General features: G+C 55.4%; 1 protein-coding gene and 1 long non-coding RNA gene across 2 annotated transcripts in view; one reads left to right on the top strand and one right to left on the bottom strand.

Annotated features, from left to right (window-relative positions):
* The window catches only part of BCAS4 (breast carcinoma amplified sequence 4), a 52778-nt gene that overhangs the window by 23892 nt on the left and 1244 nt on the right, over positions 1-27642 (top strand). The gene's annotated exons all lie outside the window — the stretch shown is intronic.
* LOC136406832 (uncharacterized) lies at positions 7027-13208 on the bottom strand. The gene is made up of 3 exons (XR_010751718.1): positions 12941-13208; positions 8062-8280; positions 7027-7109 (listed from the first exon to the last, which is right to left on the bottom strand). It is a non-coding gene; the product is annotated as an uncharacterized lncRNA (long non-coding RNA).

Below are 27642 nucleotides of genomic sequence, written 5' to 3'. Positions count from 1 at the left end.
CCATTGAGGGTAGGTATAGAGCTCAAGGTCAAGGGTGAGGCTGGGGTGGTGGGCACGAGCTGACCATGGAGGGCCAAGTCTTGGAGTTTGGACCCTGTTTTGAGAATGATAGGACTTATCAGAGAGATTATACTTACTACACTTTCTTTTCTCTCTCTCTGAGAAAGCCCAAAATAGTTATTTTTAAAGGATTCCATTCAGAGGTTCTTGGTATATTTACAGGGTTGTACAGTCATCACCATTATCTAATTCTAGAACGTTTTCATCACCCCTAAAGGAAGCTCTGTACCCACTAGTGATTGTCTCCCACCCTGGCCCCGGCAGCCGCTCATCTGCTCTCTGCATCTCTGGATTGGCCTGTTCCAGACAGCTGGAATAATGGAATCACACAGTCGGTGGGCTGCCATGTCTGGCTTCTTTCACACAGCACGATGTTTTCAAGGTTCATCCATGCTGTAGCGTGTGTCAGAACTTCACCCCTTTTTAATTTTTCTTTTTTTTTTTTTTATTAATTTTTTTTAGAGAGGAGAGAGAGAGAGAGAGAGAGAGAGAGGAGCAGGAACCATCAACTCCCATATGCGCCTTGACCAGGCAAGCCCAGGGTTTTGAACCGGCGACCTCAGTGTTCCAGGTCAACGCTTTATCCACTGCGCCACCACAGGTCAGGCGAACTTCGCCCCTTTTTATGGAGGAATAATATTCCCTTGTATGGATGGGCCGCGGTCTGGCCTTCATCAGTTGATGAACACTTGCACTGTTTCCACCTTCGGGCAATTATGAATAATGCTGCTTAAATTTTTAAGTGAGTATGTTTTTATTTCTCCTGGGTAAAGACCCAGGGGTGGAATTGATGGGTCCCACAGTAACTCATGTTAGGAACCGCCTAACTGTTCTCCAAGGCCACCACGCCGTGTTGCACTCCCCCGCCTTTACTGTAAGTGTTAGACGGAGATTGCAAACCCGGATGTCAGTAGGGTCCAGGACTGTGCCTGGCAGATCAACCCCAAAGCCCCCTCCTTCATTAACTTTCCAACAGCTGCGCTGAGAAGCAACTGTCCCCTTCTGTGGGGTAGGATTCTCCAGGCTGCCACAGTCCTCGCTCTGCCCTAGAGTGTCTCCATCGTTGAAGCTGAGTGGTATTTGCCTTGTATCACCCCCTCACCTTTGGGCTGTTGCTTTCCTTAGAGTAGAGAGATTATTTCTCTGAACCTGCATCTCTGTTAAAAGGAGGAAGAACTCTGCTAGTCCAAGAGGGTCATGGATTTTGAGGCCAATTTTGGACGTCCCACGATGTGGTGTGTGACGTCCAAACAGTAAAACTTAGGACCCTGTGGGAACCTGACATTGTACCGGGGCCAATGGGTTTTCCCCTTGGCTAACTCTCTCCTCCTCTTAGAGTCAGCTTCCTTCTCTGCAAATTGGGGACAAGCTGTTTGTCCCTCACCAGTTGTTATTAAGTCAGCACCTGGCACATGTAGGTGCTCGGGGAGGTCATGGTGGTTGCGGCCCCCAGGCTGAGAGGCCGAATCTGTGTGGGATGGTACTTGCCACTCTTCCTAGCCGGTCCTGGGAGCCCAAGACCACCCTGCTCTCAGATCAGTGCACCCCACTGGGGGAGGGGGGAGCTCAGGAACTATGAGCTGACCTCTCAGGCCAGAACTTGGCCCTTTATCAGTTTTAATGATAAAAATCAACATTTATTGAGCACCTGCTATGAGTCAGGGACTCTTACTTAGTGCTTTACTCATGAGAATTCACTTTACTCTTGCAGCAGCCCCAGGAGGAAGGTCTGGCTCTTAGTCCCATTTTATAGAGAAAGCTGTTGAGGCACAGAGAAGTGAAGTGATTTACCCAAGGTCACATAGCTAGGAAGTAGTGGAGCTGGCATTGCAGAAGTCTCTGCTTCTGCCTCCTCAGTGCTGAATGTTGGCACTTTCTGGGCAGGGACCTGCTCTGAAGCTGGGGCCTTTGCCAGAAGTGTTTTAAATCATTAGAACTTACAAATATATTTTAAAATAATGGTCCTTCCTTCCTTCCTTCCTTCCTTCCTTCCTTCCTTCCCTCCTTCCCTCCTTCCCTCCTTCCCTCTCCCCTTCTCTCCCTTCTGATAATAAAAATAATAAATTTTCATTGTACAGAAAAATATGTAGAAATCACCAATACTCCATAACCCAGGAGTATAACCAGGGTGGTCCGCTGTCACCCAACCCCTGTCTGTGTGGATGCATGCGTGTCTCCCCCAGTTGGCTGCAGGCCGGAGTGGCCCAGGTTTGGCCTCTCTAGGCCCCGCTGGGCTGGGCTGCCCTCACTGGCAGGCATTTTGGAGGCGGGTCAGACCTCATGAGTGTGCATTCCTGAGCGTGGCCTCACTCCCCATGGACTGGTATTAGCCCAGGGAGCGTAAAATTGGAATCGGCTGGAGGAAGGGACTGCAGGACTTTCTTCTGTTTCACAACCAGATGTGCTGGCCGAGCGAGGCCTCCAAGCTCGAGGGCTGGAGCCCCGGTCAGGGGAAGCTTCTGACCTGTGGCCCCTTGTCCCTGTGACTGTGTGCGTGCATGTGCGTGTGTGCACACGCACACACACACACATATCTGCTGTGGCTTATTCAGCCTTTCAACTCTGTCCCTGTTGGAACCCCAGGGTGGAAGCAGCACCATCTTGGGCTCATCCGTGTCTTTTTGCTAAGGATGTGTTGATTCGCTCATTCACACGTGCATGCGTGCATTCATTCATGCGTGCAGGCGTTCTTGCCTGCCCCATCCAGCTGCGCCCCTTCTAGCTGACCAGGCTCTGGTCTTGGCCTGTGAGCAGCGCTGACTCAGCACCTGCTCTTTCAGCGCTCACGTTGGAAAGAGCTGAAGGTGATCAGAGGAAGGTGATCTGCGAGTAGGCAGACAACAAAGACGTTCAGAGGGCAAGGAGGCTCGGAAGACAGGTGGCTCCACAGGGATTCGGGGCTTGTGTTAGATCAGGTGGTCAGGGGAGGCCTCTCGGTGGAGGGGCAGTCAGTCCAGAGCTAGAAAGAGGAGCAGCGTTTATCCCGCCAGGAGCAGAGGGAAGGGCTCTGTGGCAGGCATGGAGAGAGCTGCTGCGAAGGTCCTGTGGAGAGCAAGGCCTGGAGAGAGCTGTGTGCCTTTGGGCAGGTGACCCAGGCTCTCTGAGCCTTGGCTTCCCCTCTTCTGTAAAACAGAAGCTAAAAGTAGGGTCCCCGTGGGGAGAATATGGGAGTTCAAGTCGGGGTTTGGCCAGGCCTGGTTAGCCATGGGAGCTGTTCCTGTTATTGTCAGGGTTCTGGCGGGTGACCTCCCAGCTAACAGGCCTGACCTCTCCAGGAGCCCGCTGGTGACAGTGATGGAGGGTCTGGCCTCTGCGCTGGCCCGGGGAGAGCAGCCAGGAATGTGCTCCAGTCCGAGGCTGCTGTGGCATCCCCTCCGTCCCCTCTCTCCGTCTCTTTGTCAAGATGGTGGGACGCCACGTCTCCTTCCTGGAAGACCACGTGCTCCGGGCTGAGCAAGACCACGGGGCCTTCTCACAGGCCCTGCGGAGGTGGAGGTGGCTGGGCTCCAGGGGGCTCCCCTCCTTCAACAACGGGAGTATCTCCTCACCTCCCTCCTCCTCCCAGACCCTGGAGTGGGAGAGGGGCTCAGGAAACGGGAGGTCAAAGGGCATGTCTCGTTTCTGCAGACAGGAAATAGTGTCTGGCTGGCTCAGGGGAGGCTGGCCCAGGTGGCTGGGGGTCTCAGTCCCTCCCTCAGGTTCCTCTTCTTGGGCTGAGCTTTGAGCTTCCTTTCTGTGACCGCTTGCTTATTCACCCACCGTTTAGGGAGTGCCTGCTGTTTGTTGAGCATGGTGGTTCATCTGGGCTTACCACAGGGAGCAGAAACTGACCCAGCCCTCTTACCCCATCCTTACAAACAAAGGGCGGGCTCAGAGCAACACCCAGAATTCAGGCAGGGCCCCCCTTCCCAAGGCACAACTTGGCCTTCAGCTGACCAGAGAGGCTGGGGACCACAGAAGCGTATCCAGCCTGTGTGTGGCCTTGGTGACTTGCAAAGGCCCTTCCTAACATCTCTGCTTTCCTGGGATCCTCCCGGCAACCCCGTAAGAAAGGAAGGATCATTGTGTCCCTTTTACTGATAGAAAAACAGGCCAGACTCATCCTGCCATTGAGACCTTCAGTGTTTAAGATACCTCCACCTTTTCAGCTTATCATGTGCTGATACACTCGTCCAGGGGATGCCGGGCAATGTCTACAGACATTTTAGTTGTCAACTGGCGGTGAGGGGTGCTACTGGCATCTAGTGGGTAGGAAGCAGGGATGCTGTTAAACAGCCCACAAAGCCCCCCACAACAGAGGAGTATCTAGTTCTAAATGTCAGTAACGCTGAGTGTGAGAAACCCCGCCCTCGGCTGGACTGGTAATTATAATAATGGCTCTGTCAGGTCTGTTCTGGTGCTCTGTGCGCTGATTCAGATGGCATCTCCTCACAGCAGTCTTTGGAAGAAGGTACTTTTACCAGCACGCCCACTTCATAAATGAGATTGAGGCTCAGGGAAGGGAAGGGACTTGCCCGAGGCCACGCAGCCTGGCGTGACAATGCGGGATCAGAGCCCTGGGTGAAATGTCTGGGGCCTTGCCAGCGGCCTGCTTGCCCTCGGTGGGGTCTCTCACTGCTTCCTTGTTCCCCTGTTCCTCCTGGCTGCCCCCACGTCCCCACTTTGTGTTATCACAAAGGCTCATGTTTTGAGTGTGGACAGGGTCCCAGGCTCTGCAGTGGGCGTTTCATATGCGTTGACTCATTAGCTTTACCAATCATCACGCACGTTGGCTGTCAACCTTATTCCCATTTGATAGAGAAAAAAACGGGAGTGTGGAAAGTTGCAGGGGTTACAGTCTGCAGCCCGTGGACAGAATCGGGCCCATATGAATTCATGTTGTTTGGCCAGGCCATGTGACTTAAGCAGTGTGTCCCTGGATGCCCGATGAACCATTCACTCTCTAGTCCAGGAGTCCCCAAACTACAGCCCGCGGGCCGCATGTGGCCCCCTGAGGCCATTTATCCGGCCACCGCTGCACTTCCGGAAGGGGCACCTCTTTCATTGGTTGTCAGTGAGAGGAGCACATTGACCATCTCATTAGCCAAAAGCAGGCCCATAGTTCCCATTGAAATACTGGTCAGTTTGTTGATTTAAATTTACTTGTTCTTTATTTTAAATATTGTATTTGTTCCCGTTTTGTTTTTTTACTTTAAAATAAGATATGTGCAGTGTGCATAGGGATTTGTTCATGGGTTTTTTTTTATAGTCCGACCCTCCAACAGTCTGAGGGACAGTGAACTGGCCCCCTGTGTAAAAAGTTTGGGGACCCCTGAGCTAGACAGTGGTCTCACAGATCTCATGGTCTAGAAACTTCTATTCTGCACAACCCAAGTTAATGCTACTTCTTCTGAGAAGCCCTCCAGGATTTTCCCTTCTCCAAACAAATGCCATTATTTTGCCTTCCAGCAACAATCATAAGCTGTGTCCTTTGCCCTCCTCTCCCTGAGGTTCGAGTAGTTCTTCCTGTGTGACCATGAACACCTGACTCACACAGCGCTCTGCTCATTGATGGCTTCAGAAGCACATAGAAGGAGGGAGGTCAGAGGCCCTTGGTCTCTGCACTGCAGAGTCTTTTTCTGTAGTCCATACAGTTGTCCCCCTGTGGTTGGCACTGGTGTCCCCATAGGAGGTGGAGACCAGGAGCTGGAGCGGGAGAGACAGGCATCTGAGGTCAGTGCTGGCATGGAGACTCAGGCCTGTGAGGGAGGCTCTGAGCAGGGGGTCCCCTGCCCACGCCTGCAGCAGGGTCCCGCTGGCTGTGGCCGGGCCTGCCAGGACCTGCGCCTCTTCATCCTGCCCGGCGCGGGGCCCCCAGGCCTACCAGTGGTGACTTGTTCCAGGAAACTTGTCACAGCCAAGGGGTGGTGAGTCATTCTGCACCCCCAGCATGTTGATCTTGGTCCCAGGAGAACTTTGTCTGGGGCCGGCAGTGCAGGTGAGCAGGGCACGCGCGCACACACACACACACACAACCACACACACATGCCAGCCCGAGAGTTTCTAGGGCTGCACCTTCCCCCAGGGTGCAAGTTAAGGGGCTTTTCTAGAATAATGGTCATCAGGGCTTGTGATAGGGGGCCTGACTTTGCAAGGACCTCATATCCCACCCTGTAAGGTAGGTCTGGTCATTGTCCCTGTGTTTCAGATAGGGAAACTCAGGTGCCAAAGGGTGGAATTGCTTGCCCGCACAGAAGTGGCAGAGCTGGGATTCACACCTGTGAAGCCTGGACCCAGGACAGCTCTCTGCACGGCTGGGCTCTGCCAGGTCTTTCTGAGCCCAGTTCTGACCACTGGAACTGCCATCTAGGGGGGTGGGGTCCTCACCGCTCTGCCTTAGCACCAGGGACCCGTGTGCCTGATGCTGGCTGCGACCTGGGCTGGCCCCAGGATGCCACGGGGGAGGAGGAGCCCGGGAATATGGTATGCCACCTCCTACGGCCTCCTCCTGAAGCCCAGGCCCTGTACCTTGAGCTGAGCTGCCGGAGAGGTCTACGGTCAGTCCTCAGACCAAAGGCCACCTGGCACCCTGGGCCCTCAGCACCCAGGACCAGAAATGTGCATGTTTTCATGCCACAGGATATGTGTTTTTATTATACAAAAGCCTATATTTTCATGCTGCGCTGCAGAAAGGAAAAGTTGTTGATTATACTTTTACATTGATCCTTTGACTGTTCTGAGATTTTAGCCAAGAGCTTCACTTCTCTTTCCCTGTGGCATTTTTTAGCTGTGTGACTGTGGGTAGGTGGCGGAGCCCCTGGAAACCTCAGATAGCTTAACCGTCGGTTAGCTGACGTGGGCACGGTCATCTGCTCGCTGGAAAACTGGTTTGGATTTGAGGCAGAGGGACCTGATCCTCCACAAAAGTGGTGGGAAGAGAAATAATCCAGGAGTCTCTGGAGGAGGGTTCTGAGCTTGGTGGGTCTGAAAAGCCAGCTCTCCTTCAGAGCAGGTTGCTTCATCCCTCAGTGCTGAGTGGGTGTCATGGTGGTAGCGACGCAGAGCCAGCCCTGCAGATCCGGGCACTGCTTTCAACTCGGTGCCCACGGGGGAGGCACTGTTTACCTCCCCATTCTACAGGTGAGCCAACTGAGGCACAGAGCAGCGACCCAGGGCCATACAGCCGGACCTGGGCATATGAACCCACATCCTTAACGGTATCCCGGATTGCCTAAGTGTGTGTGTCTAGTGCAGGGGTCTCAAACTCAACTCAGCATGTGGGCCGCAGAGCAAGATCACAGCCCTTCGGCGGGCCGCACTAGGTCTACAAAAGGCAACTGTTACGCAACACTTTTCTCACTGCAGTTGAAAACAAAAAAAAATCAGTACAACAAGCACAATTGTACATGCAGTTTACTCAGTGTCACAAAACGACCAGAAACTGTAGTTCGCATCACAACTGCTATTAACTAAGCTAATATCTAGCTAGGATGCTAGAGAAATGAAAAATACAAGTAGGCCCCTAGGCTAACTTAATTTTATCCAAAATATTTTGAACTTCGTGGATTAGTCTGCGGGCTGCACAAAATTGTTCGGCGGGCTGCGAGTTTAAGACCCCTGGTCTAGTGGGTGAATATTGACAATGACCAACTCCTAAGTAAATTCAGTAGATAGTTGTTTCTAAACAGGGCCCTGACTTATTCCGAGGCAGGGATCGGGATGGCCTTGGAGGAAGGGGCCATGTTACCGGAGACTAGGATCATGAGGAGGAGTCAGTCTGAGGTCAGAGCGGTGCACCCAGCAGCAGAACCCGCAGGCACAGGGCTCTGGGGTGGATCTCAGCCTGCTACTGGAGGGGGAGCAGGAAACTGGCTGGGCTGGGTGGGTTGAGCAGGGAGAGAGAGGAGGGAGAGGAGGTCAGAGCCTCAGGCCACACAAAGGAACTAAAAACTGTTCTAAGGGCAATGGGGAGCCATGGAAGGGTTCATAGGAAAGGGGGTGACTTAGTCAGATTTGCATCACCTGAAGAAGTTTCCAGGCCTCCTCTGCTCTAAGCTGAGGCTGGCATCCGGGGTCCGCGATGTCTTGTTGGAACTTGAACAGGAGAGCTGAGCAGGACGCGTGGGTAGCCTCCAGGTTTTCGAGTTCAGTTGTTAGGAGTTAGGAGTGCGTTTCCTCAGCCTCCAAAGTACCCTGTGCCCTGAGCTCTCTGCAGTCCTCACAGCATGGGGGCTCAGCCTCCTGTGCAGTTGGGAGAGAAGAAAGGCTTCAGGTGAGAGACTCAGATCTCCTACCCCTGCCTAGGGAGGGGCTGTCAGCCGTGCCTGTCGCCGAGGGCTCAGCATCTGGGGATCGTTTGGAGAAGTGAAAGTGTTGGATGGAGCTAGAGTCATGCTGGCCGCAGGTGTACGTGTCACCGTGTCCTCTGGGCCTTGGCCCAGTCATGGCTTAGTGGCCACCAAGGCTGTGCTGCTCACTGTGCCTGGCCCTCTGCTGGGCATGTGTGCCCAGGGGCACAGAGCAGCCTTGCTAATTTGTTGTAAACCACTGTTTGTTTTCTGCCAGCCAAAACATCTTGTTCACGAGGTGTCATTTTGATTAATTTTCCAATGGATAAGAGTGTGGTGCTTTCCAAGGAAGGCTCTTTGGCTCATAGCAAAACGACCTGGGGCCAAGTCCTGACACCCACACAGAGCCAGGCTGACTGGGGGTGTATTCCTGGCCTGGCCTGGGGCCTGCCTGTTCACCCCGCAGAGACCTGCAGAGCGGTCTGGTCACAGATCTGCGCGTGTGTCTGCGTCTGCTTGGTGTGACGGTCAGGAGTGGTGTGACCGCGGTGAGTGCAGAGCCCAGTCTCGTCTAGAGGGTTGGACCTGGACCAGCGGCAGCCTGACAGAAATGGGAGGGGGGAGCCAGATTTTCCTATTTTTGGGAAAAAGCTATACATCTGTTTTTTAGGGGGTTTTCCCTCTAAATGTGAAATGCTGTGGGAAAAAGTTGCACCTGGATGTCACACCCAGCGCTCTCCTAGATCTGAATTTTAGGCTGATGGTCAGCACCCCGTGGCCCCTCCCTTTCAGAGGCATCTGGGACCAGGGGAGAGTGGAAAGGCAGCCCCTTCACTTCTCTGCCCCCACCCCACCCAGCCCCAGCAGGAGGAGCTTTTGGTTTTTAGCAGCAGCATGACTAACAGCTCACAATTTTATTGAGCATCTACTGTTGCTCCAACTACTGTTGTTATATTGAGCAGGTATATGAAGGGCTTTCTGTGCCTTGTCTCAGTTTCCTTGAACCACCCCAGAGGTATAATTATTCCAGTCCGTGAGGAAAAGAGCTGAGGCTCAGAGAGGTCTGTTCACTTGCCCAGGGTCACACAGCATAAGTGGCAGAGCCAGGCTTTGATCCAGCTTTGACCTTGTTCAGTCTGTCTCCTCCCTCTGTGATCTTTCCAAAGGCAGGAACTATATAGCCCGAGTGGCCAAGGTTGCAAACTGGAGATCTTTGGGGAAATCTACCCCATTAAAATATATTCTTTGGCCAGCTTGGTGTATGTATACACTTAATTTGAATTCGTTGCCAGCGTTTAAAACAAGTTGTACATAAGAATTTGCACTTTTGGCTTTTCTTGAAAAAGCAGAGGTCTCAGTCCCTGAGCAGCATTTCTGCCAAGCCACCGTCTGGCCCAAGTCGCCCATTCTCAATTCCTGTCTATAGGCATTTAGAGTTTCCCACCTGGGTTGAGCACATCGTAGGTGTGCAGTAAATATGAATCAGTGGATGCATTTGTGGCTTCCATGGCCCTTGATGGCCTCCCCAGTTTTTCTAAGCAGTGGAGAGCTGGGGTGGTGAGTCCACACCTTCCTCTCTCCCTGAGGCTTGGGGCTGCCACATGGGCTCTCGTAGAGGTAATGGAGGCTGTGGGCGGAGCTGCCCTGCCCAGGCCGGCCTGCAGGAGTCGTCAGAGGGGTTGGATGTCTCCTCCCCTCCTCTGGTTGCCTCCCCCCCTCCCCCAGCTCCCTCCCTACAATGCCCAGCCTAGCAGAGAGGGAGGAAGGGAGGCTCACAGCCCCGCGGGGCAGCCTGCCCCTCCCCTCTGCCCAGTCCCCCTGGAGGGTGGCTCCCGGAAGGAGGCAGGCTTGGCTGGGGCTTTATCTGCTGGTGGAGGCCAGGAAGGCGCAACACAAAGAAGGCAGACGAGGTTCTATGGCGCCTTCTCCCAGCCCTGAACTGGCCTCTCCTCCTCCTTCTGCCCCCATCATCCCTCGCGGTAAAAAGGCAACATGAGCAGATGGCAAATATTAGTGGGACAATGGAGGGCCAAGTGGTGCAGGTCCCCAGCAATCCCCCTGCAGCCCCCACCGAACTGTCCCCCAGTGTCACTGGGTGCTCACAGGCTCATGGGTCTCTGGATATCTGATGTTGTACACGCTGGGGAGGGACCGAGGGCACCTGGCAGGTTGGTTTGGGAACCATATTTTTTAAAAAAAACATTGCATTCTTGTTGAGGTTTTGAGGGTATGTGGGGACAAAATTCCTTTTGACAAGGAGGGTTTTTTTTATTTTGGGGGAGCTGTTTGTTGAGGCCTACATGGGAACATACCAGCTTCTCCCTGGTTCATGGGACACACGACTGAGCGTGTACCCTTGTCCAAACACCATCACCATTGGGGGCATCACTGTGACCTCACAGCGTCCTCAGGCTGGGCTCTGCCATCCGTAGGGCTCTTTTTTTTTTTTTTTTTTTTTTTTAATTTTTTTAAATTTATTCATTTTAGAGAGGAGAGAGAGAGAGAGGGAGAGAGAGAGAGAGAGAGAGAGAAGGGAGGAGGAGCTGGAAGCATCAACTCCCATATGTGCCTTGACCAGGCAAGCCCAGGGTTTCGAACCGGCGACCTCAGCATTTCCAGGTCGACGCTTTATCCACTGTGCCACCACAGGTTAGGCATCCGTAGGGCTCTTGACGCTGTGGCCATAGCACCTCTGGGAGTCACTGTGTTTTCACGTGTTGTCTCCCCCAGACCTACGGTTTTTCAGGAGTAGGTACAGGGACTGTCTCATCCCTGACTTAGTAGTTAAGGTGATGCGAGCAGCCAGTTTCCTGGGCTTGTCTTTGGGCGGCAGAAGCTAGCACTTGACTTGCCCTTCGTGGTCTTCGTGGTACACAGGTGTTGCCTGTTACCGTTCCCACTTTACAGATGAGGAAACTGAGGCTCACAAAAGTTCGAACATTTTAACTTAGCCATTTAGGCATTGACATGTTCGAGTCCAGAGCCCCATGCTCTCCACGTCGCAGGCATCAAAATTCCAGAACTCACCAGGATCAGCTAGGGCTCTGAGAGAGACAAAGGGGCTGGGTGGGGACTGTGGCCAACAGAAGAGGTTAGGTGCCCTCAACTCCAGCCAGGAATAAAGGCTAAGAATGGCCTGAACTTGCCTTGCTTTATAAGAAAGAGATTGAGGATGTAGATTTTTTATGTGTAATCAGTTGATTTTGAAGACAAATCTGAGAGGCTCATAGAAATGTCAGGGGGCCTGTCAGCTCACAAGCCACGGTCTCTGCCTTGGCAAAGATCTGTGGTGCATTCATGCCTCGCATGGTGCCTGGTCCTATTTAGTGAGTGTGGGAGAGAGGGAGGGGAGGAGAGAGATGCTCTCATAGCAGTGGGGCTCGGCCTTGAGGACTCGGGCGAGATGGCGGCGCTGTGCTGAGCAGGCAGGGTTGGACTCGGAACGGCGGGTCCTGGCCACTCCGGTCCTGTGCATGGCTGTGTGTCTGGGTCCCCTGCCCAGCCTTCACTCCCAGCCCCCTGGCGTCTCAGCAGCTGCTCTCTGCCCACTAGGTTTGGTTGGGAAGTGGCCCTGTGACCCAAGTGGCTCAGTTAGCTCACTCTGGCCAGATGGGTCCCATGCAGGTATGGTGGCCACTGGGCTGACCTCTGTCCTCATTTCCTCAGTGCTGAGGTTCTACCACCACTGGCCCCATTTTGTACAAGAGCCGCTGAGGCAGACGGAGGTGGAGGAGGGGAGAGGAGCAGCCGGTGGCCCTGGCTGTCTGGCCAGGGCGCCACACGGCTCAGACGGCCCTGCTGCACCCAGCAGGTGCTCAGTGTGTCGGCTGCTGGGGTTGGTTTGTAGAAAGCTCCCTTTTTTATTGTTTTTTTGTTTGTTTGTTTATGTGCCTTGACCGCGGGCCTTCAGCAGACCAAGTAACCCCTTGCTTGAGCCAGCGATGTTGGACTCAACTAGATGAGCCCTCGCTCAAGCTGGCGACCTCGGGGTCTCGAACCTGGGTCTTCCGCATCCCAGTCCTACGCTCTATCCACTGCGCCACCGCCTGGTCAGGCGAAAGCTCCCTTTTGAGGAGGGGCTGACGATTCTACCACTGCCCCCATGGGATTGTGCAGAGCCAACACCCAGCCCACCGGTGGGAGCTGGATCGGGCAGCTCATTCCTCCCTTAGCCTCCCCCGCTGCTCACAGTAGGACCACCACCGCTAGCTTGGCTGAGGGGGTCACTCAGGAGAGGGCCCCTCAACAGAGGCTCTGCCCAGCGACCCATCCCAGGTGATGCTGGGTCTTCAGGGGACAGGTCCCCGGAGTGTCGTGGGTCCCTCTCCAGTCTACCTCTTCCACGTCCTCCCCATCACGGACCCTGTGTTCACTGGACACCCTGGGGTCCACCGAGGGGCTCTGGCCCCTGCCGGTCTCTGTTTCCCTGACATCGTGTGTCAGGGTCCCTGTTTCTGTGTCTTTCGTCTGCCTGTCTCCACTTCTGTCCTCGTGTCTCTGGTGTCTGTGCCTCTCTCTGCCTTCCTGTGTCACACACAGTCACAAAGCCTCCTGGTCCCCCTCCACCTTTCATCCCTCCCCCGCATCTCTTCTGTTGCCCTCAGGGGTCTTACCAGGTCTTCTCAGGTGGAGAGAGAAAGGCTGGGGGCCCCAGTGGGCACCCACCTGGGTGAAGTGGAGGGGCGGTCAGGTCTGAGTCCGGTCTGTGACCACTGGCCAGGCGACACCGTGGGCACCCGTTGCCCTTCGCAGAGCCCTGGTGTCCTTGATGGACGCGCAGAGGAGGCCCCCCAGTGACGTGCCAAGTGTGCAGTGGGAGCTGTGGATTGGGCATCAAAGGAGGAAGACATGGTAACGCTGGGTCCCTGCCCGCTACCCGCAGAAGGTAACGCCCAGGCAGGCGCAATGGGCAGATAACTGTTTGGAGCGCTGCGTGCTTCTGACTTCTGCACATGACGGAAAGCAGAGAAGGGAGGTCAGGGGAAGTTGCTGACATAAGCGAGGAGAGGACTGTGGGAGGGCGCATATGGCCCGAGGTGTGGCGCCCGCTGGACACGAGGTTACAGCGTTCCTGAGCGAGTGTGGGCTGGGCAGAGGGCGGGCAGTCTCAGCCGGCCTCCGTGGGCTGGGCAGAGGGCGGGCAGTCTCAGCCGGCCTCCGCAGGTGCGGGGACGTAATGAGCAGAGATGGGTCCTCTCCTAGTGCAGACATCTAGGGGACGCCTACAGCTGCGGTTGGGGCATCTGGAGAGAGTGCGATCCCTTTGATGCCCAAGGATCCTGGAATGCTCTCCAATTTGGTTCTGTCCGTGGTCACCTTTCCTTTGGGAAAATGAACCACATCTCATTAAGCAGTAAATTCGTCCAGGTGCCCGTCCTGGCTAATATCATCACACCTTGTCACATGGCCAGACCTGAGGCCAAGGCCAAAGTTCCTGCTACTTGGTGGGAACCCAGTGGCAGAGGGGTACTGCGGCTTTAAATGGGCTGAGGAGCTGGAGCCGGGGGGTGGGGTTGGGGGTGGGGGGGGCGCTGCTTCACAGCTGGACATTGCCCGGCACTGGTTGGGAGGCGCCCACTGTGACCTAGGTTGGGGATCTCAGCATTGTGACCCTGGGTCCACCCTTTCCTCTCTCATGCCTGGCAGCTCTTTACTGGCCTGGACCTGGCTCCAGCAGCCTTGGGCAATGGCCTGAGAGTGCTTGTGTGTGGGGGAGGGGAGGTAGCCAGGAGGGGCTCAGATGGAGGCGGCCATTGCTGGGAGAGAGATGGGAGACTGCAGTCTGCTCAACAGGCTGGCTGCCCAGGGCAGCCTCCAGCACTCTGGTACTGTCTGGCCAGCGGGCATTTATTGAGCACCTACTGTGAGCCAGGCACCCTAACTGACAGATGAGCTATGCCTCTCAGTGGCCAAGAGGTATCCTGGCACTTAACTGCGCTTGAGGCTCCTTGTAAATTAAACATTAAAACGGTACTAGAAGTGGCTCCCGCAATTGGGATTTTGTTTAAATGCTCATGTATTGAAACTGGATGCATTTAATACTAAAAACTAAAATTGTATGCTTGGGCTGTCTGCAAGCTCATGGTGGCATGTGAGAAGAATATGAATTCAGGGGGAATAATAATAATGGAATTAGCCAGCATTCATTGAGCGCTGACTGTTTTCTAAGGAGGCGTATGGGCGTACACCCTGACCCCATTAACAAGTGAGAAAACCAAGGCACAGAGAGGCGAAGTGGCCGAGATCTCGCAGCTAGGAAGGGGGACTCTTGCCACCAGAGGGATTTGTCAGTGGGATACAATTTACTGTGCTGGCTGAAGGGCCCCTGCTGTCTGTGCTGGCTGCTCAGTGAGGGGGTGAGGGGGGGCATCACAAGTCCAGATGGGAGGGCCCTCTGCGACCCTCACCGCTCCTCCTGTGCTGGCTGCTCCGTGGGGGGGTGAGGGGGGGCGTCACAAGTCCAGATGGGAGGGCCCTCTGCGACCCTCACCGCTCCTCCTGTGCTGGCTGCTCCGTGGGGGGGTGAGGGGGGGCGTCACAAGTCCAGATGGGAGGGCCCTCTGCGACCCTCACCGCTCCTCCTGCCCTTCTTCACAAAGCAGCGTGGGCCACAAGTTAGGGGGTGTTGTGGGTAGGCAGGTGGTGGAAAGCCCCTAAGCTTTGGCCCCTGGGCCCCCAGGGGGCCCCAGAAAGGGAGCTAGGCCTCCATCCCAACCTGTTCCTGGTTTTCTTAAGCGCGTGCGGGGTGCAGGTGGGGGAGGCAGCAGGGCTTGGCCTGCGGGGTACTATCCTGGGCCTCTTTCTCCTTGCACCTTGGGCTTTTGCTGCTGGAAACCTGGAGATCTTGTGCCTGGAGACAGCCCTGCCTGTCCCTTTCTGTGCACACACTACCTCTCCCTGTCCCCATGTTCTCCTGTAAGTTCTCCTTGTCTATTCCGGTTGCTGCCACATGTGTGACCCCAGCACTTGACCTCTTCCTGCCCCAAACCCTGGGCTCAACTTAACTCCTTTGATGCCAAATAGCCATCCACCTCCCTTCTTTCCTTTCATTCATTCAACAAATAGCCACTCATCCATATGAACTGGGCTCTATTTCATCTTGGAACCCAGGGAGGGCAGAGAATGTTCCTGCCCTCTGGTGGGCGACAGTACAGTGATAATACATCATGTGCCCCAGGGGAGAGAGAAAAGTGGGGAGAGAGAAAAGTGAGGAGAGGTGTATCTGGGGCAGGAGTGGGGGTCAGGGAAGGCCGGGCACAGCGGCACATGGTGGCTGGTGCCCTGGAGGGCAGAGAGTATACAGGTGTCGGGGCAGCGGAGGGAGTAAGGAGGTCTGAGCGGGTGGCGTGTTGGAGCCGGATGTGAAGGTCATGGGGTCAGTGCAAGGACTTGGCCCTGGAAGGTTTGGGGAGGTGATCTGCCCTGCGTCTGGGCCATGTGCAGGAAGTTGCTGGGTGCCTAAGGGTGGAGGTTAGGAGGTTAGAGCTGCTGGGATGGTCCGGGCAGAGGTGCTGGTGGCCAGGCTGGAGGTGGCCAGGCTGGAGGTGGGGAAACACGGTCTGTTCTCAGTTCTCTGTGTGTGCCGTGTGCGAGCGCGTGTAATTAGCATTCGTTATTGAGATGATTTGTACATTCACATGCAGCTGGAAGACATAGCACAGAGAGCCCTTGTACGCTTTGCCCAGTTGCCCCGGTGGTAACAGTTTGCAGGACTGTAGGACAGCATTATGGCCAGGATATTGACGTCGATACAATGCTCTTGTTCTTCCTCAGCTCTCTCCACTTTTGCACACACTCGTTTGTGTGCTCCTTAAGTTCTGTACAACCGTATCAGGTCTATACAATTTTATTTTATTTTATTTTATTTTATTTTATTTTATTTTATTTAGGCTGTGTCTCCACTTCCAACCAAGCCCTGGCTACCGCTAATCTGCCCTCCATTTCTAAAATCGAGCTATTTCAAAAATGTTCTATAAATGGAATCATACAGCGTGGAACCTTTGGGGACTGGGTTTGCTCGTGCAGCAGAACTCCCGGGAGGTTCCTCCCAGCTGCTGTGTGAATGGAGCCACTGGGTCCGGCTGCCTCTGCAGGTGGAGGGTCCAGGGCAGGGTCCCGGGCTGGAGGCCTGAGGCTGAAGGCGAACCCCCGGGGAGACAGAGGGCTCTGGGTCAATGACCCAGTGTGCACTGATTAAGCATCTACTGTATACCAGGTGCCATTCATGGGGATACGGCTGTGTCCCTGACAGATGAGGCCCCCGCCAGAGGTGTGGGCTGACGTGGGGCTAGAGGCCTGGAGACTGCATGCTTAGCCTGGTCTTCCCCCTCCATCCTCTCTGCGGCCGCAGAGGGCTGGGATCCTGTGGAGGCCTGCAGCTAGGCCTTGGGGTGGAGGTTTAGACCAGAGGTTTCCAGGACTCCTGAATAAAATGAGGAAAGAGTGAAGGATTGCCCCTAAGGCAAGATGGAGTCCACTCAACAGGCTGATCTGGCTTCTCAGGTGGCCTTTGTCCTTTAAAATATGATTTCCGTGACAAAGGGATGTGGTTGGCATATGGTGGAGGCGGGCGGGGTTGGTTTTGCGCGTCCTTGCCAGGCACAGTGACTTGGCTTGGGTTTGGAGAGGCCCTGACCCAGGGACTGACTCCCCCAGCACCATCAGTCCCCTCCCCTCTGTCTCTCTGTCCCCAGCCTTGACCCCCAACCCCCTGCCACCTCCTGCCTGGCCCACCTTAGGGCCACCCAGCCCCTCCCCCCTTCTCTCTCATTTCCTCACTGCCCCCTCCCCATCCCTCCATTTCCACTCCCCCTCTCCTCCCCATCCCCCCTCCTTATTTCCATGTTTCCTCTTTCTAAATACCCCCTCACCTGTTCTCTTTCTCTCTCATGTTTTCCTCCCCTAGTTTGGTTTTCTGTCTGCTCCCATCTCCCCTCTGTTTGTCTGTCCCCTCCCCCTCTGATTCCCTTCACCGCCCCTCCCCCACCCCATCCCCAGCATGCTCTCTCTGTCTCTCCCTTCCAGTCTGAGTTCCCAGACCCTGGAAACCATCCCTTTTCCTGCTCAGGGGCCCGTGGGACACACAGGGGGTTCTTGTGAAGGACCTCTGAGAGTGGCACCCGGGGCCTCTGGTGGAGGACGAGGCCGTGGGGATGGAACCAGTGCAGTGACAGTGACTGTGGTCACTGTGGGAGGCTCACGGGCCAGTGTGCAGGTCACCGGCTGAAGGACAGACCTGGCTGATTGATGGGCACAAAGGATGGATTGAGAAGAGGTCCTCAGGGCCGCTTGGATGCCTGGAACAGGTAGCAGTGGGCCTCCCCTAGGAAGCAGGTTCCTTCCACTGTTGGGAGGTGGCTGCTCAGCCCTGGGGAAGAGTGCCCTCAGGCTGGGGGCTGGGGGCTGGGGGCTCCTTACCACCGCTGGGTTCTGGTGGGTGCTCAGCCCTGGGGAAGAGTGCACTCAGGCTGGGGGCTGGGGGCTCCTTACCACCGCTGGGTTCTGGTGGGTGCTCAGCCCTGGGGAAGAGTGCACTCAGGCTGGGGGCTCCTTACCACCGCTGGGTTCTGGTGGGTGCTCAGCCCTGGGGAAGAGTGCAGTTAGGCTGGGGGCTCCTTACCACCGCTGGGTTCTGGTGGGTGCCTCTGGCCTGCTTACTGAATGAAGAAAATTGCCCACTTAGGGACCTTGACAAAAGGGTCAGTGGAGTCTGTGTGTGTCTTCTGCTTCCCAGCGCTAATTGGTGCTATTTTTCTTTTCTTTTCTTTTCTTTTCTTTTCTTTTCTTTTCTTTTCTTTTCTTTCTCTCTCTCTCTCTCTCTCTCTCTCTCTCTCTCTTTCTTTCTTTCCTTTCTCTCTCTCTTTTTCTCTTCTCTCTCTTTCTTCTTTCTTTCTTTTTTTTTTTTGACAGAGACAGAGTCAGAGAGAGGGACAGACAGGAAGGGAGAGAGATGATAAGCATCAATTCTTCGTTGCAGCACCTTAGTTGTTCATTGACTGCTTTCTCATATGTGCCTTGACCGGGGGGGGGGGGGGCTATAGCAGAATCAGTGACCCCTTGCTCAAACCAGCAACCATGAGGTCATGTCTATGATCCCACGCTCAAGCCAGCGACCCTGCACTCAAGCTGGTGAGACCACACTTAAGCTGGATGAGCCTGCTCTCAAGCCAGCGACCTTGGGGTTTTGAACCTGGGTCCTCTGTGTCCCAGTCTGACACTCTGTTCACTATACTACTGCCTGCTCGGTAATTGGTGCTATTTTCAACATTCTTTCATGGAGCCTACAACCCTCGAGGCCAGCCAACAGAGCCTCTGAGGAGTTCTTGGTAACCAGCACGATCAGGGTGACCAGTGTCCAGCTACGTACAATGTGACAATAGCCATCTGCTGGGCCTTAGCCCGCTGTTGGTGTGGACACTGGTGGCGGGGGACCTGGGCCGAACGCATCGCGTGGGGAGGTGGAGAATCTCAGTTTGACGGGGAGGCTGCTGAACTGAGCCAGCCACTGGGTGTGGGTGGCTGGTGGTTCTCTGTTCTAGGACACAATCGTCCCTTCCTTGCTCTAGGCTAATCCATCTGCTGATGTCCCCCCCAGATTCCACCCCTGCTCGTGCTGCCGCCCTTTGCCCCTTGCTGTTTTCTCAGCCAGGAGTGCTGGCCCCGTGCTGGCCGCGAGTGACCTTTCTGAGGCACAGCGTGGAGCACGCCCACCCTGGGGCACTCAGGGCCCAGTCGGAGATCGGAGATCCAGCTCCGTCTCCATGACCGGCTGCAGACTCGTGGGGCCCCTTTTAAAGCTTATGGAGAATTTCAAGACAGTGACCGCAGTGTATCAGACCCAGCGTGGGGCCTGTGTGACTACGCAGGTGGCACACCCAGGGGCCAGCCCTGTCCATCAACTTGCAAGTGTCCTGCTTTGAGTGAGTCCCTAAGCCTCCGTCTCCACACCTGTAAAATGGAGTTTAAGTCACATCCTCTGTGTAGGACTATCGTGAGCAGTAATTGAGGTCATGTAAGGTTTCACTGCTATTATTACCTTTGGTGACATTGATATTATCACTGTGCTGTTCCCTCGGCGCTTTGCCTATGCTGTGCAAAGGACCTTTCTGTTGTGCATCATTTCAGATTTGCAGAAAACTGATAAAGACAATACAGAATGTTCCCGTGTGCTCTGTGCTCTGTTCCCCTGGTCGTCATCCATGTCACCATGCACAGTCATCAAAGCCCAGACCCCAGCTTTGGTCCCATACAGTCATAAAACTGCAGACTTGTTTGGATTTCATCAGTTTTCTTTCATGCCCCAGTTCTGTTCCAGGGCCCCATCCAGGGAAGAGCATTGCTTTTAGCGAGTGCTTTCTTTTTATTTTTATTTATTTATTTTTCTTTTTTTTTTCTTTCTCATTTTTCTGAAGCTGGAAACAGGGAGAGACAGTCAGACAGACTCCCGCATGCGCCCGACTGGGATCCACCCAGCATGCCCACCAGGGGGCGATGTGCTCTGTTGCGACCAGAGCCATTCTAGCACCTGGGGCAGAGGCCAAGGAGCCATCCCCAGCGCCCGGGCCATCTTTGCTCCAATGGAGTCTTGGCTGCGGGAGGGGAAGAGAGAGACAGAGAGGAAGGCGCGGCAGAGGGGTAGAGAAGCAAATGGGCGCTTCTCCTGTGTGCCCTGGCCGGGAATCGAACCCGGGTCCTCCGCACGCTAAGCCGACGCTCTACCGCTGAGCCAACCGGCCAGGGCCAGCGAGTGCTTTCTTTTTAATGTGACCTCTTGTGTCCAGTAGTGGGTCACAGACCTGGCCAGGGCAGGGACACCAGTGTTGAGCCACCCAATGACCCCAGAACAGGCCCCTGCCAATGTCCGTGTCTGGAGACACTGATTGTCATCATTGGTCTTGGGCGCCTGGGCCTGACTTGGCGAGAGGCCAGCCGAAGCCCTTCCTGTCTGCATCAGCGGTTGACACATTCCAGTCCACCCATTTCTTAGGGCCTGAATGTCCCCTGTGCGCCAGGCTCGGGTTGCTGCTGGAGCTGGCCCTGAGCGCCGACGTGGTCCCTGTTCCCAGGGAACTCAGCTGGGTGGGGAAACAGATAGTAACCAAGGAAAAGGTGAACAGAACGCCCCACGGAGCTGCAGTGGAGGAGGGAGGGGGACACGTGATTGGGGACCCCCTAGGAAGGTCTGAAGGAAGGAAGACCTGGCAGAAATGCCTAGAGGGGGGGATAGCAGGTGCAAAGGTCCCAGGTCATGACAGTCCCCAGTGCAGTCCAGGCCCCAGGCTGGAGGGTCATGAGTGATGGAGGACCAAGTTTACAAGTCAGGTCAGATCACGTCTGTCTGGGGTCAGAAACCCCCAACACTAAGGGGTCAGGCAGGTGGCAGAAATGAGTCACACGGCTGGGGACTACGAGGCGAGAGCACATGTCCCCTCAGTCGACACAGTCACTGCTCAGCGCCAACTCGTCACTCTGCCATATGCCGAGGCTTCTGATTTTTAAAGAGAAGCTTGAACTCTGCTTTTAGAGAGATGGCATTCCATACAAAACTGTGAGGACAAAACGAACAAGTAGAAGCAACCCAGCTGGTAGGGAAGTTCAGGCCAGCAGAGGCCCTCTGGGCCACGCCTGGGGTCTGGCTCTGGCCCGCCCGTCGGTGGCCGTGGTGGCGGCCTGATGATCATGTCTAGGAGTCAGATCTGGTTCTCAGTACGATGAGGGACTTAGCGGAGGATCAGGTTGGTTTTTTAGGACAGTCGCTCAGGCTGCCCTGTGGAGAAGGGAGGCAAGGGGGGAGCAGACAGGTGGCAGTGGCCATGGGGACAGGGATTGGGGGAGAATTTTCAGACGGGATTGAGGGTGAGTCGGATATTGCATTGGGGGGGTCAAGGGTGACCCCCAGGTGTCCGGTTGGGACAACCTGGGTAGACAGAGGTTCTAGTTAGCAGTTGGGCCCACACTAAGTCACTCAACTCCTGAATGCCTCAGTTTCCTCGTTTGTGAAGGGCTTGCGACACCTGCCTGTGCAGATATGGGTCTCTGGGCTACACAGGTGCTCTGTTAATACTCATATATGTGCGTTTATACCTTGTCTGTAATCAGACAGTTGCAACCAGTGCCATGATGAGAAGCAAAGCCCAGGTGCCTCGGTGTTCAGACGCGATAACTGCAGAGCAAACCATCGACTGGAGGAGGTGAGTCAGGTCCCCCTCCCGGAGGTGGGGTGCAAGGGCAGCTGGTGGGGAGGAGGGGCTGAGGCAGGGGCTCTGGGGTAGCAGCTGGGGCCCCAGAGGGACTGGCTCCAGAAGGCCCATGACTTGCCTCCCCCTCCTGGCTGTCCTGTCTCCTCCCGGCCGGTGTGTCAGTTTGGATGGGGAAGCCTGCATCTTGGCAGAACTTCTGAGGGCTCCTCCTCTGCTCGTTTCCATGCTAACGCTTTTCCTCCAGCTAAAAGCAGAATCCTTGGGGATCCAGGAACTTTCTAGAGCTGCTCCCAGGGTCAGCGTTACCTATAACGAGATTGCACCAGTTTGTCCCTGCTACTGGGGTCCTCCTGGGCAGGGGCTGCTCACTCCGGGAGCCCCCGGCCCTGTTCCTCTGTCACCAGGGCCTCAGCTTCCCATGGCCGCCAGCTGCTGCGGTCACCAGGCTGGTCGAGGCCGGGGCGGGGGGGCCTGGCTGTGCAGGAGGGTTCTGAGGGCAGGGGGTTCATCTGTGTGACCTGTGCAGGCACTGTGAGACTGGCCGGCCCAGTCCTGCAGGCAGGATGGGACACGCAGGGGCTGCTTACAGAAGTGGGAGGGGCTGTGCTCACAGCCGGCAGAGCATTCTGGGAGATTGACACCCACCCCGGCAGACACAGGGAGCAGAGCCAGGCACGGCCTGACGTGCAGAGATCCCAGAGGCAGGACTGGGAGGTGGGGACCAAGGGGGAAGGTCATGCCAGGGTCTCAGAAGAGCCGGTTTGAGTCCCAGCTCTGACTTTTACCAGCTGTGCAGCCCTAGGTACAACCTTCCCTGTCTTCTCTGAGCCTGCTTTCTCCTCCATGAAATGGGCCCCATCACAGAACCTGCCTCTCAGGCTCTGTGAGCACCCGAGGACCCGTCTGTGGGTACAACAGCCCACGGAGACTTGTCTGAGCCGAGTGATGTGAGCCTGGAGCCGCCATCAGCTCAGATGCCTGCAGGTGGAGTGGACGAGGGAGTCAGGCCGGCGGAGGCGGTGGCAAACCGGACAGCACGCGCCCTGTCTAGAGGGGCCAGCTCGCTGCGCCTGCAGGAATGAGGGCCCAGTGTGGCCGGAGAACTCTGTTGTTCAAGAGAAATAGGAACTCAGTATTTGTTTGAAACATCCTAGTTCTTACATGTTGGCAGCTAACTCATTTTTAAATTTGCATGAGCCAAACCCAGCATGTCTGTGGGCCAGATGCTAACCAAAGGCCACCCGTTGACGATCTCTGAGGATGCTGAAAGAGGGGACTCCTGAGGGTCCCAGGTTGGAAAGCCGGTGCTGAAGGGACATCCTGGGTCCTGGACGAGAGCTCAGCCCCGGGGCCACCTTGTCCTGGCTCAATGCTGGGGCAGCGCAGATCCTGGAGCACAGTGGGCCTGGCCTCGAATTCAGCTCTGCCAGTTCCCAGCTGGGCAACCTTGGGCAGGTGCCTCTCTGAGCCTCAGTTTCCTTTTCCGCAAAACGGGGTTGTGGCCACCTGCACCTCTCAGTGGCTGTGAGGATGAAGGGGCCATGGCCTGCCGGGTCCATCACGGGCTGGGCACCCAGGAAGTGCTCACTCCTCATTGTCATGGTGGTCGAATTGGGCGTGGCCGGGGTGTGGCCTGTGCAGGCAGCCAGGGCTGCCACTTCTGTTTGCTTTTCTTCCCTCCAAACAAATGTTCTTATTTTAGAATTAGAGACGAGTAGTTATGATAGCACAGAGAGGTCCCATATACCCATATACCCAGCTTCCCCGTTGACATCTCATTTTACTGTTCACTGCAAACCTTGATACATTGTTATTAACTCCACCATGGATTCAGATTTCACTGGTTTTTCTCTAACATCCTTTTCTGTTTCCGACTGCATTCAGCATACCAACCACAGTAAATCTAGTCACCCTGTCTCCTGCCACCTCTGGTCTATGACAGCGCCTCAGACTTTCCTTGGTTCGGATGACCGTGACAGTCATATTGGTCTGAGGAATATTGGTTAGGTGTTTTATGCACTGTACCTCAGTTAGGGCTGATCTGATGTTTTTCTCACGGTTGGCCTGGGGCTGTAGGTTTTCAGGAGGAGGAAGACCACAGAGGTGAAGTGCCTTTCTCATCCCATCATATCCAGGGGACATGCTGTCCACCTGACATTGCGTTGGTGAAACCTTGACCACCCAGCTGGTCTCCCCTGGGCGGTTGCTTCTCCCCACCGCCCTCCCATACCCTGTGCTTTGGAAGCAAGTCACCAAGCGCAGCCCCCATTCATGGGGGGGGGGGGAGCAGTTAGTTAAAATTCAGCTCTTGGAGGGGGTAATACACATACACTATTTGGAATTATTTTGAGATTTGTGTCTTCTGTCTGCTTGCTCTTATATGTAGTAGTTTTCACTTTCTTTGGTGAGCATTCCATTTCATTATCTAAACCTGAGTTTGAGGCCCTGGCCGGTTGGCTCAGCGGTAGAGCGTCGGCCTGGCGTGCGGGAGACCCGGGTTCGATTCCCGGCCAGGGCACATAGGAGAAGCACCCATTTGCTTCTCCACCCCCCCCCCTCCTTCCTCTCTGTCTCTCTCTTCCCCTCCCGCAGCCAAGGCTCTATTGGAGCAAAGATGGCCTGGGCGCTGGGGATGGCTCCTTGGCCTCTGCCCCAGGTGCTAGAGTGGCTCTGGTCGCGGCAGAGCGACGCCCCGGAGGGGCAGAGCATCGCCCCCTGGTGGGCAGAGCTTCGCCCCTGGTGGGCGTGCTGGGTGGATCCCGGTCGGGCGCATGCGGGAGTCTGTCTGTCTCTCCCTGTTTCCAGCTTCAGAAAAATACAAAAAAAAAAAATAATAATAATAATAAACCTGAGTTTGAGTCCTGGCTCCACCCATTTACCATCTGTGTGACCACGGGCAACTTGCTCTGAACTGGAGTGAGGATGAGAGGAGTAGCAGCACTTGACGGTTGGTCTGTATGCATCTGGGTGACAAAAACAAGACTAAAGTAGTTTGACCAAACAGGCTTTGTGTTTTTCCTCATGTGACAGGAAGTCCTGAGGCGGCCAGTTGAGCTCACGGATCTTCTCCAGGAAGTGGACAGGGGCTCAGGCTTCTCCTGACTGCTGCTCTGCCATTCTTAGCATGTGGCCTCTGTCCTCATGGTTCCAAAGAGGCTGCAATGCCTCCAGCATCACTGCTGTGTTCCAGGCAGGACTCCGTGAAATTGCTAGTCTTATCCCCATTTTACAAAGGGGAAAGTGAAGGTCAAGAGGATGAGAAACCCCAGTCTGAAGGGAGTGAGCGCTGTGAGGGTTGAGACCGTCCGTGTATGTAACCTGAGGCCACAGGAGGTGTAACTCTTGTTTCGGAGGTGCCTGGTGACCTGGGATGAGGATGGGGCCTCTGGGCACTGGAGCTCCTGCATGTGGTTGGCCTGGGGCCTCAGACCCCCTGGGGCCACCCTGTGGGACCTCAGAACTGGTCCATGAGTGGGACAGCAGTGTGGCCTGCTTCCTTAAAGAAAGGTCAAGGATGCTGTTTGAGCCAGGACAGGCTGGAGCGGCAGTGATGGCCCAATACCACTCAGGCCTGGGGACAGTCAGCAAGGCAGGCCTGGCCCTGAGTCCTGCAGCCTATGTCTGCTCACCTGTCACTCAGTGCCCAGTTATGTGAGAGATACAGGGAAGAGTTTGTTGTTCTTGTTGTATTTAGGAAGACAGATTTAATTCGGGGGCAAACTACTGCCTGAGGCCTAGTCTGGCCTGCCACCGTCTTTGTCAATAAAGTTTTATAGGCACACAGTTATGTCCATTCGTTTACATATTGTCTGTGGCTGCTTTTGTGCTACATGGGCAGAGTTGAGTGGTTGTGACAGAGACTGCAGGGCTTGCAAAGCTTTAAATACTTACTATCTGGCCCTTCACAGAACTAGTTTGCTGACCTTGGCCTGAACAGATAGCAGCCAAGATCAGGGCTGTGCAATTGGGGTTTCCTGGGAGGGAGATACAGGGGCCAGGACTTACAAGGGGCTGTGGGGGATTTCTGGAAAAACATGCTACACCAGCCAGAACAGGAGCTGCTTGCGGGTGCAGATTGCAGGGGGTGCCAAGTGAGGCATCGGCCAGAAGCAGCAGGCTGTGGCAATGGTGAGGTGGTCCTGTGGGGCCTGTGACCCTCAGGACAGCACTGCTCGGCTCGGCTACCTGGGGCCCCAATGGACTGTAGGCCCTGAGTGACCAGGTCATCTGATTTTCCAAGAGAAGCTGGCAGTCTGGTTTCCTGGGAAATGTTTGCAGTTAATTCCATTTTAAATAACCATGAGCACATGTGCCTCTGGCGTGTGGGCTGCGTGTTTGGGAACCCCGGGCGCCCAGGGTGGAAGTGAGTAAGATGGGGAGTGTGGGCCAGGCCTGGCGCCCCAGAGGTCCCTGTTGCTAAGGATGGCAGTGGGCTCTGAGCTGGGGGAGGGGACTAGGGTGACTGGGAGGTAGGGGGCGTGGCTGAGCCCTGGACCTGCTGCCTTGTCAGGTTTCCAGGCCTCCGGGCTCAGGTCTCATCCCAGGCTGGCGGAACATTCCTGCCTGCAGGCTGGGCGTGAACCCCAGCTGGGCGACCCTTGTTTACCTGGCCGCCCCTAGAAGGGACTTTAGGAGCAGCTGTAGATTGAGGGGTAGGAGGTGGAGATTTCTGAAGTCCCCTGAGGGGTTCTCAAGGGTTCAGGTTTGCTGCTCTGCCCTCAGGCAGTGGAGTCAGTGGCAGGAGCCCTATGGGGTGATGTGCCTGAGGGGACCCCGGCCCCGTGGTCCCCGGGTGCCTGTGGCCTCTGAGATGGGGAGGGGCCCGTTCACTGCAGGTTGCTGGGAGGGAAATGGGCGTGATGGCTGGGTTTCCACAGCATCTGGGTTTCTGTGCTGGGGCCTGGCCTGCGGGGAATGGTCTGTTCTCCCAACAGCATCTGGGGTGTCGGGCTATTTTCAGCCTCACAGATGGGCCCTCACCTGCTGATTCAAGAACTGGTTTCCAGGCGCTCGCTGGCACTACTGTGGGTTTATTACTTGTTTTAAGCAGAACCCTTGGTTGCAAGTGACAGCAACCCAGGTCGGCTTGGCTTTCGCAAGGAGAACCCCATGGCTCGGGAACAGGAACAGTCCCGGGGGCACTCTAGCCTCAGGCAAAACTGGATTCTGGTGCTCAAATTATACCGTCAGATCTCTGTCTTGCTCTGTCTCCCAACTCTGCTTCCCTGTGTTGGGATCCTTCTCAGGGAGGTTCCCTAGTATGATGGCAGAAGTGGTCCTCAGGCTTATGACCCACCCTTACAGCAACCTGGGTGGAGGTGGGAACATCCCCATCCCAATAGCAGAAGTCCCAAAGCTGCTTCTCATTGGCCCAGCTTGGGTCACATGCTCACCCCTGGACCAACCACTGCTGGGGGGGGGGTCAGGCCTCCTCTCACCGCTCCTTCTGCTGTAGGGTGGGCTGGGGCACTGGCCCAAGGGATCCCCAGGAAAATCAGGATGCCCATACCGGAACCGGAAGTGGAGGCTGGACCGGCAGAAACAGCACATACCCACCCACGCCCTAGAGCTGCGTTTGGGGCTGAAGAGGCCACATTCCAGGCCCCTGGCTCATCATGGGCCATCCCTTCCTGGTGGATATCCGTCCAGTTCTCCAGCCAGCGTGAGTCACTCTCCCACTCTTCTGCATGTTGTGGAGATGGTGTCGGGGGCGTGCTCCAGGGCCAGGGTGGAGCCACCAGCCCTCACAGCCTTTCTTCCCGCCTTCCAGGCTTGTTCTGCGAGCTCCTGTGGGTTCCTGGGGAGAACTTCCTTTCTGAGTGTACACGCGGCAGCTCTCTCGTGACACACGGGGCCCTTGGCTGGGCTCACTCTTCCTGCATCTGCTTTCCCTGCTTTCTGAATACAGCCATGATGTTCCCCTCCACCACGAGGAAGATGTCACCCTTTCTTGTATCAGATCTCGCTGGATCTCAACACACCATTCTATAAATCTGCTAAAAGTCTCTTCTGACCAGTTCTTCTTGATTCCTTCACAATTAGATTGATTTTCCTCCTTTTTTTTGGAAGCCTGTCCTCCTGAGGGAGGAGGCAAAAGCCCCGTCTTTGTTGGTAGA

Source organism: Saccopteryx leptura, chromosome 5 (assembly GCF_036850995.1).
Source record: "Saccopteryx leptura isolate mSacLep1 chromosome 5, mSacLep1_pri_phased_curated, whole genome shotgun sequence".
Classification (NCBI taxonomy): domain Eukaryota; kingdom Metazoa; phylum Chordata; class Mammalia; order Chiroptera; family Emballonuridae; genus Saccopteryx; species Saccopteryx leptura.
This window is presented reverse-complemented; position numbering and strand designations above follow the sequence as displayed.